General features: G+C 43.0%; 1 long non-coding RNA gene across 2 annotated transcripts in view; it reads right to left on the bottom strand.

The window, feature by feature from the left end:
- Positions 1-749: 749 nt before the first annotated feature.
- LOC138299796 (uncharacterized) overlaps positions 750-15,820 on the bottom strand; it is a 148,375-nt gene continuing 133,304 nt past the window's right edge. The window contains exon 4 of one of the 2 annotated variants that reach the window (XR_011204835.1): positions 750-5,088. This is a non-coding gene — a long non-coding RNA (uncharacterized lncRNA). The remainder of the gene's footprint in view (positions 5,089-15,820) is intronic. The other variant, XR_011204834.1, reaches the window with a different exon arrangement.

The following is a 15,820-nucleotide window of genomic DNA, read 5'->3' as shown; positions in this document are numbered from 1 at the left end:
GCCCTACCATAAACTAGGGACTTATAGGTAGGTTGACTCAGACAATTATATTTAGCCTAATTTGCATACTGATTTTACACAGAGCACAGGCCCTGGGACTGGTTAGCAGTACCCAGGGCACCATCAGAGTCAGGAAAACACCAGCAAAAAGTGGAAAATGGGGGTAAAAAGTTAGGGGGCCTGTGCAATCAGCCCTGTTCTCTCATACGTGATACTAATATGGCACTTGGCACAGTGTTCAGTAATCATATGGACACTGATTTTTGATACAGACCCCAAAAATCTAACCCCCCATTTTAGGCATGTGATGTTATAATACAAAATGGCCACTGCAAGGGCCAGTAAATTATCATAAATATAATATTAGTCTTCCAGCACATAATTGTAATGGCCAAATATGTTTAAAATGTTGCTATTTTATTGACCCATAGTACACTATGATAAGTATGTATGTATATGGTAGATATACAGGGTGTTGCACATAACTTCCTCAACCCCCCCTTAACTTTTGAACGGCTATAGATAGAAATCCTGGTTCATCAAAAAATGTCTAGTTTATGTTGTTACTATTTTAGGGGCATTTGGGCCCAATATACAGGGTGTACCAAAAGTGTATTACAACATTTTAAATGTCACCAGGCATATTTTTGCTATTTTTGTGTTATAATATAAAAACAGATTTTGTAACATTTAAACATGAAAACACTTTTTTTATTGAAAAAGAATGAAGATACAAATTATATTGTTTTGAATGTTTATTGGTGTTTAATCAACAGTTTTTTAAAGGTTACCATTTGGTCAGTCATCTAAAACGATTGTTTACATTTACATACATGGGTACACAATATTTTACAACCACACTTAACAAGTTCCTTGCAGTATTTTGAAGCATTAGGCAAAAGTGACCACAGAGGTTCATATCCAGAATCTTCCTTCTGCCATCCCAACTGAGTTGGATCACGTATATCAGGATGCACATTCCAACACTGTGATAACAAGTAACCCGCTTGGAAAATAGCTCTCTTGCTATGCTGTAAAAACACAGCCTCACTTAGTGGCACGTTTTCTAGGGAGCAATTAAGTTTGGACACCATCATTCTTCGGCGCTCGATAACAGAATCTGTTTTAATGTTCTTTTTGTATAATCTAATTACAAATTGCTGAAGTTGACTGAAACTGCTATTGAAATATCTGGTGGGCACTGAGAGAGCTCAATAAATGTTTTAATGACCGGCTGAAATGTTTTCCACATTTCCCAACTTGTTTTCTTGCCATGACCTGTAAATGCAGACACACTGTCTCCACCTGTAAATGCATGGAAAAACAAAATACCTTCACAAACACTTTTGCCAAGCTTATTAGCATACTCATGGATAGGAAGTAGCCTTTGATGTTTCCCAAAACCAAAATCAATCAACAAATTTATAAGATTTAAGCTGCTAAACGCATTGAGAGCAATAACTCCTACATCAGAATCAACAGTAAATATAGTTATAGAATGTCTGGCCACTTTTACTAGCATGTTTTGCCTGTAATAGTATTCTGGTATCAGCTTCTCATTGATAACAAGGTTCAAGTTCAGATACATTCAGCTTTTCTGGAATATTCACTACGTTATCATCCTTTGTCAGTACTACAATGTTACCCTCTAGTATCTCAAGACTCAAAAAGTTAAAAGTCAAGAATTGGAACAAATCATTTTATTATCTTCATTCTCAAGAAAAGTCGCCCAGTTTTTTGGTATCTCTGTTGAACCTTTTTACACAATAACGTGGACCAAAACCTTGACTATTTCTTTCTTCCTTTTTCAGAGACCCCTCTATGTAACGGTCAAATACTATGTCTAATTGTTTCAATTTGTTAAGTATGTTCATTACATAAGGCTGTAATCTATAGGTGCTGTATTCTTGATAATTGCCTACATTGTTGGGTTTTAAGAAATGGATTATTGCCGATCCATCCATAATAACACAAATTGCAGTGTCTGGAATGTTATTCATGTTATCTACAGCACCATTAAGCTTTTCCAAACAAGAAATTATGTCAGACTTTGTCCCTTTTCTTAGCAATCCTCCCTCAGAAAGTAATGGGGGATAATCAAGATTTATTTGCATTATCGCTCCTGATTAATGTGGATGCAATATTCATAAGATTTTCGCCAGTACCACAGGTATAAGGATTTCTGTTATCATGTGAAAACACCTGTGTAAGTTCCTTTGCATCATTTACAAATCGAGTGTTGCAAGAGACGTTGTCTTCATGGTGAAAACAGTTATTTTAGTTTTCACTGAATCCCATTTCTTCATTGAATTGTCCCAGTAAGTTGGCAATTAAAGGTCCAGACACCATATATTTCATCAATTCACTAGGTTCATCAAGAATACCAAACGCCCTGCTGTCTGATTTTATATACGTGTTACACTGCTCATGCATCTGATCATGAGATATGCAGGAATAAGGCCTACCACATTTACAAGCAGCAAAATATCCATTTCAAAATTCTTCATAAACATCTGGAATTCTTGTTTTCAGCTCAACAAGCCTTTTAATGAACACTGGAATCCTCCCGGCATAGTGGCTGTGGTCATCGAAAACATCCAAAGACAGATCATTTGCAGGGTTACAATACTCTCCTCAAGATTTGCTGATCGAATGGTATCATGAAATTGGAATAGCAGTAATTCCAGTTGAAGTGTAATATACCAATATTCGAAATGAACAGAATATGCAACTCTTCGTGTAATCCATTCTTTCATGGATATTTGCCCATCAGTAGATTCAGTATAAGCCTTCTTAAAAACTATATACAGTGACACAACACCAACTTCATGTATGTAGCGGATCATTTTACATGATAGCCTTTTACATTGTCCAACTTCACCCTCACTGGTAACATTGGCTTCAACTAAAATATTGGCCCAGCCACTACCATCAAGTCAATCTCCTAAAACTGCAAGGAATGACATTTCAATGTGTAATGCTCCCATCATGACTACCATTTTGTCTTCCACATACAATTCTGGAAGTAACCACTGTAGTTGTTTAGCTATTGCATAGACTGATTGATCACATGTTACCACAGGAGTCTCATTAGGATTAATTGTGGCCAGTGTACTCTTCAGTATATCAAAGCCGTGGCGTACCATGGAAGGGGAATTTATTGACTCATTTAATAAAGGTAGCAATACGCTATGGCTTTTTGTGACAGAACCACTTCTGTTGGAGTGGAAAGCAGCCCAGCTGATGTTGCTTATATTGGTTACATTATGGAGATCAAGAGTTTGAATGATCTGCAGCCATTCTTCTGACATAGGTTCATTATGAATAGGAGGAGGCTGGAAGGTATTGATATTACTTACAGGTACATTTGGCTATTTTTATGTTGTTGTACATGGTTACTGCAAATACCACTCTGGTAGGGATGAAGTACATTTCTTGGTCCACCTATTTTCTTCAATTTTTAAGAAGGATGGTATACCCTGTGCATCTGATTTTCTCTGTATCAGAGATATGGCTGTTCCGTGGAATGACTGAGCGGATGAAGATAACTAGAGATTGTGATCAATATTGTCTATTGCAGCACAGGTGAACATGAAGAGTTGAAGGCCTGTTGGACACACAGCAATGTAATTGAAGAATTGCTTACATTGTTTGTTAGTTATTGTTGCTAACACTTCTCGAACACTCTCATATGACATGGATATGCCCAATTTGTGCAGTTTGTCAACTAATTCCCATTTTCAAGTTTTAGCGTACACCTTTAACCCAATGTAAAGAGGTAGTGGAGTTTCATTATCTTTTTTGTGCTAGATGTTTCCTTTAGGATTTGCCTTCTTACACTTACTGGTATGATACTGAACAAGATGTGAGACTGACAACGCTGCACTCCTCTTATGATTTACAGTGCTGTCATTTGAAATATTACAACCTTTCCTAATCATTCAAATTATATTTAGCATAGCAGTCCCTACTTACTTTTCTTGGCAATTTTGCTCAAACTGTCCAATAAATCCATCTATTTCAAGTTGAAACATTTCTTTTCAAATAATAGCAGCTGCATTGGCCAGACAGACATCATCCTGAAGAGCATTTTGTTTACAAATACTGAATATGTTTTTTCTAAATCATTTTTGCGTATTAGAAGAATATCTCTACCTTTTCGTTCAGCTGTAAGTTCTGGTATCAATGCATGAATCTTTTCTTTCAATTGTATGCTGTGTACATATTTTTGTGCATTTTCTATACCTAATTTTGTCATACAATGAGATATGAGTGATTTAATGTTAGAGTAAATACTGGTGATACTTCAGAATTCTGAAGTGTATCTTCAAGATAGTTTACATTTTCACCAAATACCGTACATAGATTATTGTCAATTTTTTGTCTTCGCTTTTTTCTTTGTTCTGTACTTGCCAAAGCCGGTTATAAAAACTAACTAAACACTTTTTGTGGTACTTCACTTTGGTCACAACCAAATCACCACCACTTAACTTGGCGAATACTTTTGAGTCACGTAATGCAACTGCAGCATCTCAAACTCAATTACTCAATTCAAGGGTATGCACTTTTATTAGCTCTGCTCGACTCGTTGTGACAGAAGAAACACGTATCTTTCAATTCACCAACTATAAATGAAGCACGCGTGCACCTTGAAGGACTCTCTTGAAAACTGTCTTGAACTAGTTTTTTTTTTTTTATAACCTTGCAAGTTTGTCTTTGTCAAATTTGTGTCTACACGTTTTATGGAATTTTCCACAGTTTTCATTTAACAGTTGTTCAACTACATCATGATTTTTAAATAATTTTGACTTGCTGATTGATGGTGGTCCTTTTATTTCTTCAAAAGCTAGCAGATCCTCACGCAAACGTTTGTACCCAATTCCCCTATCAGAACGTTTACTATTAGCTGGACACACTAAAAGATCTGGTAAATCTTTCTGACACAATACACATAGATCCCAATCAATCTGAGGTCCAACATTTTGTGTACTAGATATAAACTCTTCATTAGTATTTACAAATTCCCACCTCCTTTGGTAGACATTTTTGCTCATTGACGGCTGATAATCTTTTCACAATTTCAGAAGCCTGCAACAACAACAAATTTGTTAATTTACAAGGGCAGTACAACATACTTTTTTATTTACATCCTAAGGTATTTATTTACTGGATCCATTAAAAATGTCTCATACTTTGTCAGGGGTCAACTAAAATGCAGACTTTGTACTACTTTTGGCATTCTCGAGCAGAAAAACGTGTGAAATGATGTGTTGGATTCCTAACATTAGAGTCATAATCAATACACAAATAATAGATTTGGCCATTATCTTTTATGATGTTATATGGGAAAAGTAGCAAAGTTGCATGTTGGTATCGCATTTTGCACTAGTCTAACGCATAACTACCTTACAATTGGTAAGAGTGTTGCCTGGAACACTTCTGCTTTATGCTTCCCGAGGAGTATGGAGTAGATGGATTAGGAGCATCTGGTGAAACCGTGGTTGCAGCACTTCCCTCATCAATTTCAGTGTAACATCATGCTTCCCCCATCCCATGAGACTTAAAAGAGGATTAGGCCCAGGACCAAGACCTGATCAATTCCCACAACATTGGTGTCTTAAAGCTCTTCCACAGTCTAAAAACAGAATCTAGGGCCTTTGTTGGGAAACACGTCTCTGGCCCTACCATGGTCTTTGCTCCTTCTTGTCATTGCTCAACTAGAAAGAATGTTCATACTTTCAGTCCCATAGCTAGGATGCTATTGGCCTTAATACAGACAATGAAAATGGGCTCCTCTTGCTCATTTCAGTAGTAAACTTCAGACATATTAAGCGCTATATAAAAACAATTTATAATTATAATTGGGGTTTCACACCACATTCCTTGGTCCCGGTGCAACTGAGTCTGCTGCACTATTGATACCTACACCCTTTTGTGCATTCCTCAGGGAGAATTTTATGTGTCTAGTGTTGAACAGAGTTGGGGTTGGTAGATTTTACTAGGTACTGGATGACCTAAGGATCCAGATGTGTGTTTCTGTGCCCCAGCAAGGTTTCAGGTGTTGGTCAGGAAACCTTGCTTGGGCACAGACGTGTGCATGTGGGAATGTGTGCATGTGTGTTTGTGTGTGTGTTGGGATAGTTTGGAATTTTTCTGAGGCTATGAAAACATCTAAGCAGCATCTGGGCTCTTCCTGGCTGCTGGTTGGGATGCAGACATGATGATGTAAATGTGTGGAAACTAGCATTGTATTATTTTTTTATGAGGATAGGAAACAATCCAAATAGCATGCATGCTCCTCTCCAAAGTGCAGATTTGTGTGTTTGCTCATTGAAAGAAGCCCACTGCAACAAACAACAAGGTGATGAATGGAATGCTTGAACTAATCTCATTCACTGGCGATTGCCTGGGGCCACATTTAAGTCTATAATTTTTCTTCCTGCACACCACTCTAGATAAAGGCCCGCCTTATGCAAATCAGTACCAACACTGCTCCTCATGGGAACAGTCTTTCCCAAACTGCCATGCGAGGCCCCTTCCAGAAGGACCACAAGCAGCCCCAGACTGGGATTGTTCTATTTAAGGGCTTGATAGTAGGGCATAGCTTGAGTCCAATGACACAGTGAGCATGGGACCAATGTCTGGGCATACCAGTTGCATTTAGGGTGTCAACTGCAACAAACAACAATCAGCCACAGATGATTACTCAAGGCCACATTCCCGTCTATCGTTTTTTGCTCACAATGCCACTCTAGAAAAAACCTGCCTTATGCAAATCAGTAGCGACCCAGCACCTCAGTAGAGCAGTCCATCCCAAATTGCCAGGTGAAGCCCCCTCCAAGAAGGATGATAAGCAGCCCCAAAAGTAGGGTGTAGCTTGAGTCCGCTGGCACAATGAGAAAAGATCAAGGCTGATTTGCATATGACTCAGTGTATTCTGAAGTGGCATGATGGGCAAAAAATGATGGATTGGGATGTAGTTCAAAGTAATTACCAGTGACTGAGAATAAGTCAAGCAATCCGTCCATCACTTTTTTGTATTTTTCATTGTGACACACGAAGAGGAAACAGGTATGCCCAGAAGTGGGTCCTCTGCTCATTGTGCAACTGAAACCAAGCTGCACCCACCTGAAGAGACCCAAGTATGATGAGACTGGTCTTAAGTTACTTGTGTTACAGTTTGGAGAGTACCTGGCTTGGCATCTATGGCTGGACTGTTCCTACTAGAGTAGGACTAAGGCTGATTTGCCTATGGCTGGGACATATGTGAGGTGGCATGGAGAGCAAACAAACGATGGACTGGGGTGGGAGGCTGAGAAATTACCAGTGGCTGAGATTATTTCAAGCATTCCATCCATCACTTTTTAGCATTTTCCAGAAAGGAGACAGACGAAGTTTGTATTTTTCATTAGGATAAAAAATCCAAACTGCATTCCTGGCTGGGATGTCAAACTGTGTCACTGTGTCCCAGAATGGAGTCAGTCACGGTTTGGATTCTTTCCTCAAGATAAAGAAAATCCAGATAGTGTCTGCATATTTGTTAGGCTACAGACCCACAACTCTTTCCTCTCCCAATGCTTTTCTTAGACAGAAAGGCACTAGGAGAGGAAGGACCCGTCTGAAACTGGATCAGGAAGTGGGGGTTGGACGGGTATATACGAGGAACTATGCTTATCTATCACCTTCCTATCTCCATGTCTTGGTTTATTTTTTCTGTTGATGGGGTGGTAGAAGTGGTGGGAAGGAAGATGGGAGGAGCTGGGCCATGTCTCCCACCTCCCCTACCAACAGAAAAAAGTGTCTTGAGCTGGTGGGAATGGCTAGGAATGAGCTGACAGGAGCAGTAGTCAGGCAGCTACCAGCTCAATCCTTTGATGGACCTGGTATGACTAGGGAATCTATTGTTGGCCCATCTGATATGTGTGTGATGTCACTAGTGATATCATATGCATATTAATGAGGTGGCCCGGAAGTAAGTATCATTAAGAAATTTGTTGTTGGGATGACAGAGCCTGGGCCTGATAGTAATGGCCGTCGCATATGGATCTCCCGGCTGGCCCATCCTGCATAATGCTTTTACTGTGAGGTTGCCCCAAACAAAGGATACTTGTTAGGTGGCAGCACATTGACTGAACCCCCCACTTACACTGCTTACATCGTGCCACCTCCTGCTAACGTAGCTATACCAGGGTGACAGAGGCTTTCTGATTGCAACCATCTCTATTGGAGAAGGTGTGCTCAACACCCAAGGCTCACCAAGGACTCCAGACAGCACTGGTGGGAGCCTGCATACCACATTCTAATTCATTCTGGAGGTACTGGTGTGCTGGGCCTCTACCTTCACTCCAGTAAGCGGCCTCTGTGACGGGACCCTGCTGGATTCCAATTCCGGGTTACAGCAGCTAATTGGGGAAAATTATTCTCCTGCAATGAGCTAGCACCATGCCCAAACCCTGTGAGGAAAGTGTGCCCCACCCAGGGGTCATCCTTCGGCAAACCCGCCTGCATCTTCTCACTTCGCCTCCTGAACTGGCGATACAGCACAAATTTTTCTTGTGGCTTCGGTCTCCTGTCCCTGTAACCACCATCATGAAATCAGGAGGCGGCCCTGAGTAAGCCTCCGCTTCTTTGTTTGCCCATGGGTGGGCCATTAATAGCCAAGTACAATCTTTAGCAGCCCCAGTGCCATATGGCTGCTCTCAGAACACCTGCAACCTCTGCTTGTCCACCGCTGGGACGAACATACATCCCAAAGGTTGCCATTTTAAAACCAGGCGGCCACCTCATGTGAGACTGTAAGTCTTTACCCACACACAGCTGGGTGGACACATACTGTCCTCTGGAATCGTGTGGCCCTCTAAACTTCTTTGCGATTGACCCAGCCAGACACACATCTAGAGGAGGTTGGGAAGAAAAACAAGTTGCAAAACTCCCACACGTGAACTGAGGCGGTACTTTCGTCCCCCATCACTCCTTGGAATCACCTCCTTTTTTGGACACAGTATCCTCATACCCAAGGCAGCATCCCCTGGTTGACTGCAAGGGTTTTATTCTTCCCATGACTACCATCCTTCCTATTCAATGTGCAAGACAAAGCCAACCAGCCAACTGTCGTTCTCTGAGGCGGTCTGAGCCCCTGCCCAGAAATCAACCCCCGCTGCCCATCCTACAGCAATGGAGCCATCCTCCTTCAACACTTTAATGAAGGAACTCTAAGATATCAAGCTTGCTTTAGATTTGCTAGAATACTCATCACAGGAAACCACCACAAAACTAAAGTCTTTCCACTTCAATGTCTCCATAGAACAGGGGATCACCACTCGGGAATGATATCTGGAAACAGGGCCCGTGAGGGGTTTTGAAACAGAGACCCTCTTAAGAAAGGCAGGACCGTAGCAGATGCAATAAGGTCCACAGCTATGGAATATCCGAATCTGAACAACATCTGCCAGTACTTGAAACCCTGCCTTCCCCCGCCTACTGGTCCTGTCGTTCAGACCACAACCGGAAGTTCAAAGGGCCCGTAGACTGTGGCACGGTATGTTCCCTTTGATCTCGCAACCACGACCAATCAAAATGAGCCTTCTATACTATAACCTCGTCCACCTTATCTTGCAGGCAGCAAAGGCCCTAACAGAATGTTCAGGTAGATTTTTGAACTGATTTCTCTCATGCCACTAAAGTAATCAGAAAGCAGTCCCTGGTGCTACAGCCAGAGCTCAAACAGACAGCGATTAGATATAGTCTGTTCCACCCAGAGGTCTTCATCCTGATGGTCATCGGGAACACTAGAGAATTTCATGAGCCCCAAAAGGCAGAGGACTATCTGGACTCTATAGCCGCCTACAAGATGGAGATCGCCCTATTCTGTACATTATGACTGTGGAAGCTGGACCCTCAACCCCCACCATGACTGTTGTAGGCAGGGCTGTGGCTCAACCGGATAAAACCAAAAGATGTGCTGGTGTCCAGAGAGGATCAGGCACTGCAAACTCCGATCCCCCAGGCACTAAAGGATGTTGTCACCCATTGGGTCACAAAAACAAAACAGCCACCTAGGGATAGGGACCCTGTTTCCCCATTGACCTATATGTACACATCATACAATCCTCCTGTTGACACCCTTTAATGATGTAAATTTGTCAATAGGACTGTGAAAGGGTTAACTGTAATACAATAACTTTCTGCAGTTCAGCTTACATTCAGTATATCAGTTGCCAACTGTAATATAAAATATATTTGTTAATACCATATCTGCACCCTGGATAATCGTATATTCAATGTTTTAGATATCTTCATATCATGCTTGTCTAAAATATCATTTCTGTGACAACAAGGCTCCACTAATTTCTCAATAAAAGCACTGCATTTGAATCAAATCTTAATTGAGCAGCAAATGTTGCTGAAAATAATCTAGTGTAACTTTACATTGTAATCCTAAGGAGTGGCTCCTGGTGTAGTGACAAGTGCATTAAATTTGTAACCCTGAGAATAACTCCTGGAAGAAATTACAAAACACACTACAGTCACTCCTGTTTGTAAACTTAGGGATGACTCAATAAAAAATAAACAAAATGTAAAACACAGTTTGTAGGTTGAAGGAAGACTCTAGGAGAAAAAAAGGTGTAAATTAGAATATGACACCCTAGTGGATAATTCTTGCTACAAACAACAAGCATAAATTGAGTCCTCTAATTCCAATGGTGACATTCGTCAACTTGCCATGACCACAGATTTACAACACTTCTTACAACCAACAGTAAGTCCCAGATGTAGAAACTATGTATTATGATTAACAAGCAGGGATTCTATGGCCCATGAGGAGCTTATACTTTAGGCATTCAAGATGGCCAGCACCATCAGCAAGTCTTGTGAAAGTCCCATAGCTCTATGGAACATGCATTCCTTCTTGCCTTTACTCGGGTGTTTAACATAACATATTGCTCTGAGAAGGAAAGCTCTGTTCATAATGACAACCACACTATTTGCACCCTCCATCATCTTCTTCCCTTGAAGACATGCAAGTTTAAGAGCTTCAGAGTTGTACATTGCACAGGACCAGCATGTAGGTGTAAGCATATTTCACACTAGCATGCTGAAACTTGGGCATCATAAATATATAACTTTGACTGGTAGTTCACAAGAGACCATCCTATTGTGTTCCTGAATATCTTGGTAAACTGAGCCAATGGAGGCCCAGGTGTAACAACAAACACAGGAAACGTTCTTAGATCGTGAGCTAGCAAAAGCATAAAGTTTACTTTTATTTAAGAAACCTTGTAGCCATTATTTTCCTAATTGCAGCAATGTGCAGTCAACCCTCCCCTAGTAACAGAGGAACTCAAAGGAACTGTAATTCAGCCGTAGCTTCAGTTGGGATCAGCACCTCTTGTACCTTTGTATCTGCCTTTGTAGCACAGTTCCATTTGCTGTTTTGAGGGAAACAGAATTAGTTATTATGGCAAAGACCTAAGACTGAAGCTCGAAGTGATTCTGATGGTCTGCACGTGATAGACTGTACAGAGTACCTTTGCTATGTCACATTACATAATGTCAAAACTATGTTAGGTAGTGACTTGGGAAATACAAAGTCTAGGGACTACTGGTTTCATCCATATTCACTATTTCAACTGTTCTGTTTATCTAACATCCTATTCTATCAAATGTTTTAAAGTAAGGTCTCTGACATTTATTAGTTGTGATAACGTCTGCTAAAATATATTTGGGACCTACCTTCACACCACCTTCTATGCGTAAAGTTATACCTCAATAGAGTAATGAAATCCATTTCTCTGCATAGTGAATAGATGTTTACACCTGCCCTGTGAAACCTGGCTGCATGTGAAACTGGTATCATGACACTTGTTCACCCAGCTAGCAAGCTAATCGAGTATGTGTGCTGTGGCCTAGGTATTGTCCATGGTAAAGCCAAAGTCCAGAACCTGTTCTGTGACCTGTATAGGCACACACATTTTGCTCTACTTTTGTACATAGGCCTACTGTCCATGTCCTGGGTTGGTGACATAAATTGGTTGTGCCAGCATGCTTATTTTTCAGGAATAATAGTCTTAAACAGGTCTTAGTTCTGTTCTGCCTAGGAGTGGGACCTACAGTTTACACTCATGTAATAATTCCACTGCAGTGTGACACCCAAACACTTATGATGACATTCCATGTGCATATTGAATGCATGTATATATCAGGTATGTGTGGCACATACAGGACAGTTAAACTGTGTGCAATGTGAATATGTTTGCTGGGGCCCATGGGATCCATTTTGGAAAGTTCCTGGTTTAGCATGGTTGATACAGTTTCACGAGCCAGAGAAGCGCATTGTCTGTATTCCTGGAGCTGAACCCCGAAGTGAAAGAGGATGAAGACAGGCCTGCCTTTACACATTTTATGATGACTTCTAGCAAGGGAATGCTGTTAAGATTTTCCTAAGTATCCGTCATTTGGAGTTGGTGGATGATAGAAGAGAGTCAGCAGTTTATTTAATAAATGTTGGGCAAGTTTCTAGACAGGGCATGCCCCTTTGCCTTTCCCTGATTGCTATTTCAGGAAGGCTGGTGAGAGCCATGCGCAGAGTCTTAACACTTCATTGTGCCCATGTCTTGGATGCTCCTGCTTGGAACCAGCACCATCACTACTTGATGTGAAAGGCAACATCTTGTACAAAGGCTGTGTCTGCACTGCACTGCACTCAGAAAATGACATTTGAACTGTACCAAACCAACTCCATAACCTTAGACACTGGATCATCATCCCTTGTCTGGAAAAAGAGTATAAAAGTGGAACTCAAACCACCACACTTGGTTCCAGTTCCCAGCTGCTTCACTGACCAAGGAAAGTAGTGCTCCACAGAGTACTCAAAGCACTGCTGTGGGACCAGGGCTGGTGTCTACATGACACCCACTCTACCAGAGTTGAGGGAACATCACCTGAAGTCTGGAAAACTTGCTGGAGAAGCTGAGGATCTGCCTAGCAGATAAAAGCTGACCTGTCTGCTCATAAAGGGCAGATGTGTTCCTGGCTCTGCAAGAGGACAGCTTGTACAGGAGGAGAAGCCTAGCCATGTATCTAGGAAATGGCACACCAAAGAGAAACTGAATACTTTTGGGAGTGCTACCATTGCAGACCAAGATTTGATAGGTTACCAGTGTTTCCTTGTGTGGTTCATGGGGCACACTGCATGAAGAAAAACCTGTAATACAACACCATTGTGTGTTGTCTGGCATATCTACAGTGTTTCTAAAGGGTATAGTGCTACCACTGCTCACAGTTCAATGTGCCTACAATGGTCACCATAATTATTATAGAAGATACATAGCTTCAAGGCCCAAATGTTGGAACTTCCCAGAGCAAAGCACCTGACAACCACGCCAGACACAATGTGCACCTACATGGCTCCAGTAGAGAGTAAGTCCACAGTCTGGGTGTAGGAAAGTACCATCTTGCCTGGCATGTTACCCCCATGTTTCACTGTATGTATGTTGTTTTAGTCCTTGTGTCACTGGGACCCTGCCAGGCAGGGCCCCAGTGCTCATAGTATGTGCCCTGTATGTGTTCCCTGTGTGGTAACTAACTGTCTCACTGAGGCTCTGCTAACCAGAACCTCAGTAGTTATGCTCTCTCTGCTTTCCAAATTTGTCACTGCAGGCTAGTGACTAAACTTACCAATTGACATTGGCATACTGGTACACCCATATAATTCCCTTGATTATGGTACTGAGGTACCCAGGGTATTGGGGTTCCAGGAGATACCTATGGGCTGCAGCATTTCTATTGCCACCCATAGGGAGCTCTGACAATTCTTACACAGGCCTGCCACTGCAGCCTGCGTGAAATAACGTCCATGTTATTTCACAGCCATTTACCACTGCACATAAGTAACTTATAAGTCACATATATGTCTAACCTTCACCTGGTGAAGGTTGGGTGCAAAGTTACTTAGTGTGTGGGCACCCTGGCACTAGCCAAGGTGCCCCCACATCGTTCAGGGCAAATTCCCCGGACTTTGTGAGTGCGGGGACACCATTACACGCGTGCACTATACATAGGTCACTACCTATGTATAGCGTCACAAAGGTAACTCCGAACATGGACATGTAACATGCCTAAGATCATGGTATTGTCACCCCAATACCAGTCTGGTATTGGAGGGGCAATTCCATGATCCCCCGGATCTCTATCACAGAACCCGGGTACTGCCAAACTACCTTTCCGGGGTCTCCACTGCAGCTGCTCTTGCTGCCAACCCCTCAGGCAGGTTTCTGCCCTCCTGGGGTCCAGGCAGCCCTGGCCCAGGAAGACAGCACAAAGGATTTCCTCTGAGAGAGGGTGTTACACCCTCTCCCTTTGGAAATAGGTGTGAAGGGCTGGGGAGGAGTAGCCTCCCCCAGCCTCTGGAAATGCCTTGATGGACACAGATGGTGCCCATCTCTGCATAAGCCAGTCTACATCAGTTCAGGGATTCCCCAGCCCTGCTCTGGCTCGAAACTGGACAAAGGAAAGGGGAGTGACCACTCCCCTGACCAGTACCGCCAAGGGGAGGTGCCCAGAGCTCCTCCAGTGTGTCCCAGACCTCTGCCATCTTGGAAACAGAGGTGCTGGGGGCACACTGGACTGCTCTGAGTGGCCAGTGCCAGCAGGTGACATCAGAGGCTCCTTCTGATAGGCTCTTACCTCCCTTGGTAGCCAATCCTCCTAACTTGGTAGCCAAACCTCCTTTCTGGCTATTTAGGGTCTCTGCTTTGGGGAATTCTTCAGATAACGAATGCAAGAGCTCACCAGAGTTCCTCTGCATCTCTCTCTTCACCTTCTACCAAGGATCGACCGCTGACTGCTCCAGGGCGCCTGCAAAACCACAACAAAGTAGCCAGACGACTACCAGCAACATTGTTGAGCCTAATCCTGCCAGCTTTCTCCACTGTTTCCAGGTGGTGCATGCTCTGGGGGTAGCCTGCCTTCACCCTGCACCAGAAGCTCTGAAGAAATCTCCCGTGGGTCGACAGAATATTCCCCCTGCTAACGCAGGCACCAAAAGACTGCATCACTGGCCCTCTGGGTCCCCTCTCATCCTGACGAGCATGGTCCCTGGAACACAGCAACTCTGTCCAAGTGACTCCCACAGTCCAGTGACTCTTCAGACCAAGTTTGGTGGAGGTAAGTCCTTGCCTCCCCACGCTAGACTGCAAAGCTGTGTACCACGTGATTTGCAGCTGCTCCGGCTCCTGTACACTCTTCCAGGATTTCCTTCATGCACAGTTTAGCCTGGGTCCCCAGCACTCCGTCCTGCAGTGCACAACCCTCTGAGTTGGCCTCCGACGTCGTGGGACCCCCTTTTGTAACTTTGCGTGGACTCTGGTTCACTCTTCTTCTAAGTGCCTGTTGGGGTACTTCTGCGGGTGCTGCCTGCTTCTGTGAGGGCTCTCTGAGTTGCTGAGCGTCCCCTCTGTCTCCTCCTCCAAAAGGCGACATCCTGGTCCTTCCTGGTCCTCAGCAGCACCCAAAAACCTCTACCGTGACCCTTGCAGCTAGCAAGGCTTGTTTGTGATATTTCTGCATGGGAGCACCTCTGCAAGCTTCATCACGACGTGGGACATCTGTCTTCCAAAGGAGAAGTTCCTAGTCCTCTTCTTTCTTGCAGAACTCCAAGCTTCTTCCATCTGGAGGCAGCTTCCTTGCACCTTCATCCGGGGTTTCCTGGGCTCCTGCCCCCCCCTGGACACTGTCGCGACTATTGGACTTGGTCATCTTGCCTTGCAGGTCCTCAGGTCCGGAAATCTGTTGTCAGTGCACTGCTGGTGTTTGTTCTTCC

The sequence above is a fragment of the Pleurodeles waltl genome, chromosome 6, assembly GCF_031143425.1.
Source record: "Pleurodeles waltl isolate 20211129_DDA chromosome 6, aPleWal1.hap1.20221129, whole genome shotgun sequence".
NCBI lineage: Eukaryota > Metazoa > Chordata > Amphibia > Caudata > Salamandridae > Pleurodeles > Pleurodeles waltl.
The sequence above is the reverse complement of the archived record's forward strand: the minus strand, read 5'-3'. Positions and strand labels throughout refer to the sequence as shown.